Below are 3,892 nucleotides of genomic sequence, written 5' to 3'. Positions count from 1 at the left end.
AAACAGCCGCTAGTTATAAACTACATAAAAACAGTCCTAAAAAACGTTGTTTGTTAAACTGTCTGAAGATAATATGTAGACTAATTTTTTAATACCTCACTTCTATACTATTGTTGAGTGTGCTGGCTATCTCGTGAAAAAATGATATACAAGGATCAAATCATAATATTGAAATTTGAGGCAAATTTGTTAACGAATGATAACTGTTGTTAAATTTGTCTATTTAGTTAAAATTAAAAAAAAGTGAATAAATCAATGCAAGGACCACTAATGCATTGACTGATTTAAAAAGACAAAGTGAAGACATACATAAAAAATTGGAGCTTTGGAAATCAAAATTTAAAAAAAAAATCGTCATGTTTCCACTTTTAAATGATTTTGCGCCAGATATATTGAAGCAAACAAAAATCTATTTACTGAGCGTTATGATAGTTTGCTAATGCACTTTCCCCATTATTTATTTCACAAATTTACTCTAATAGTAAAAAAATCATTTGATTTCAAAACTATGATATATTAAATATGTAGGTAGTTGTACGTTTGATGTGATACCTATATCATGAGTGATATATGTAATGATAACTCCCGTGTATGTGTATAATTTAGGAAACACTACATTATAGTACCACACTGCCCTTAACCTCAGAGATAGGTAGGTGGGCCCGACAAATATCCTGGCCTAGGGGCTCGCTTTTCGCAAAATCTTTTTTAAACATCCATCGCATGAAAAATAAATTAATTTAAATAAGTATAAGTAGTAATATAAGTAGTAAAACCTTGTTTATTATTTATATATTTAAGTTTTCTTTATTTTTGTATTAGTGCCTACATTTTTGACTATTTAAAAAGGTGTCTGAATTATTTAATGAAATAAAGGGGGGAGGCGCCAAGTTTCATTTTTTTTTAAAAAGGAGGCGTAATAACATTAAGTTTGGAAATCACTGATGTATTTGATAGGAACCGTAATTTAATACTTGTGTATTTTTGTAGATACTAAACATTATACTTACCTACATATAATAAAACAATCATTAGATTTACTTAGGTGGAAGATAACGGTGTGAAAGACCCCTTACTTCAAAAATTGTACTGAATTCCACACCACCGTGGAGGTACAGTTAAATTGCGGGTTTTTTTTAAATCTGTGGTTTTCCCATTACGACTATTTCATTGTACTACGTTTTAACTTAATTTTCTAAGCATAACATATTATACAAACTACAAATGAATATATCTACATAATATTATCTAATTAAAATTTAAATGGTGACTCATAACTTTATATTATAATATAAAACAATCGAAATAATAAAACTACCTACTATTATATTTCTAAGAAAAATACTCACTTTCTGAAATGCAAAATATTAAGAATAACATTACCTACATAATATATACAAAATACATAAAAACATTTTATACATGTGATAGAGGTATTTTTTGCAATTTACATTAAATTTAGTCAATACCATTATGTACGGACTATGTCCAAAATGGTATACCAACATAAAATGAATTGATTTTACAGACATGGGGTGCAGAGAAATAATATTATATTATGTTTATACCTACATCAGATTGAGTATGATAACATTTTTATAATAAAATAATATTATTTGGTACTTATGACATTAAAAGCAAAATTAATAATTAGTAGGTAATCTTAAATGTATTAGTCCTACCTAAATAAATTCACTGATTTCAGGGACATAATAACATGGAGTTAATGTTATAGTATAATAACTACATGTAAATGCAACAGTTTCAATATAATTAATTATTTAGACATGTACCTACTCACTAATATTATTTTTTTTAAATAAAAAAGATAAAAATAAATATCAGTAAGCACTTATTCATTAGACGTAACCAACTGAAAGAAAGCATAGTGGTTCGTACCACGAGAATGTCGTGTATACTATACTATTGAAAATACTAAAAATACTTTCTGCGACTATTGTATACCTACATACTTCATAAACAAAAGAATATCTAGTTGTATTTGAAATGCATGTCCTGACTAAATAATATTCTTTTCGGGCATAAGTTATTATTAGTAATTTATAACTACAATATAATTTATTATAGAGGTAGAATATGCAAGTACTCATATGCACAAAGGAAAACCGACCGCTTGCTGTGCGTTTTTGTGCAGGTCACTCGAGGTAGGTATATTTTCAAATGCACATGTTCCACAAACTGATGTAAACTTTACAGACCTTGTAATAAGGGTTGGTATTCTTCTAAATCTGGGTAAAAAGGTTTTTATGACATGCCCGAGATACCGGGAATTTAAGGTAAGTGTTTAGGAATAAACGTCATATGAAGCAAAGTTAACATGATAAAATAAACACTAATAACATTACATTAAGGGTTAGTTTGGCATTTATCGTCAGATGCACGGAACATTTTAAATTTCAAGGTTCGTTATATTATGGGAGGATTTATACGAGCCATCAGTCATATAATTAAATTGAACAAACACATAAATTGGTCTCGCTGTTCTAACAAATAACATTTTATAATAGTGTCTCACTTTACAAAATTATTATGTGGGTTTCTCTAACGTATATCTTTTTACATAGCCCTATCACTGTCTTATCAAAATATCGATCAGACTTTGGAAAATGATTAATTTTATATAGAAAACATTTAATTAAACTACTTGTGCATTTTTATTTTTACGCATAAGCATTTTATCTACAAATAGCTAAAAGTAGATTTTTTTGTATATAATAATAAATGGGGTATCCATGATTTAAGGGCCTAAATAAAGTGCGAGTTCTTCATGGCAACGGGAGTGTTAAAAGAGAGATCTAGCACGGCGAGAAAACATATATTCTTTTTGAGTTCTACAACTTTTCAAAATTACTTCATGATATATCTTTTGTCTTTTACTTTCCTCGATAATAAAAAGGCATAACTAGTAATTTAATAATATTGCAGAAAGCCAGGAATACCACGAGGGGTTTATATATTTTACAGATCTCACGGACAACGTATCATAGGTAACCTGAGGGATTCAAAATATATTATACGTATTACAACACTTATTACTACACTAATTAAACGAAACCACTGATGAAGAAACTATTATTATTTAAATGCTTAAATTAACAATTAAATTACCTACCTATATGGACTTCCGTGTATTATCTATATGTTAAGTATTGCTTAGTGGTACTTCTACATTATGTGTTAGAACATAAAGCACGGAAGTCCATTAATTTATTAATTCTAAATAATTTGGTATTTCTATCCATACTATGGTCAAAAATAAATTTAATTATGAATAATACCGTTTACAGACCCTAATTACTATAGTTATTTAAAAAGTTATAGAGTTTCAAACATTTAACCTACACAAAAATCACTCTCCTGAACAAAAGTCCAAATGTGACTTCCGTGGTTTATCCTCTAATGTATTGATTTATGATTGAATTTATATTGTGCAGTGAAGTTATAATACTTTTACCACTATTATGTAAATTACAAAATATTTTTAAAATTTACCGTAAATCTTAATAATAACAATGCAAGAATTTTCGATCACGTTGACATATTGTTATTTGTTAATTTTATAAACTGTCAACATGGGCTTATAATTAGTACTACGTGACATCGACATCTTAGCATTTCACCCTTACTAAGGGAGTATGCATGTAAATATATCGTATGCGTACCTACTAAATTCGATATTATTTGAAGAAAAACATTAATAAATTCGACATATTATCTGTACTTTTTGACAACCCTAGACGAAACCAATTAAGTGACATTTACACGTTATATCATAATTTTAGATGTAACTATTCCGAAATGTTATTTTTGGTGATTTTACTTGTATATTAACGTAGATTGTAGTGAATGGCTAACGTGTAATGCTAGCAAA

This window comes from Rhyacophila brunnea, unplaced genomic scaffold, assembly GCF_057557595.1.
Source record: "Rhyacophila brunnea isolate RB1 unplaced genomic scaffold, BYU_Rbru_1.0 scaffold_15, whole genome shotgun sequence".
NCBI classification, from domain to species: domain Eukaryota; kingdom Metazoa; phylum Arthropoda; class Insecta; order Trichoptera; family Rhyacophilidae; genus Rhyacophila; species Rhyacophila brunnea.
This window is presented reverse-complemented; position numbering follows the sequence as displayed.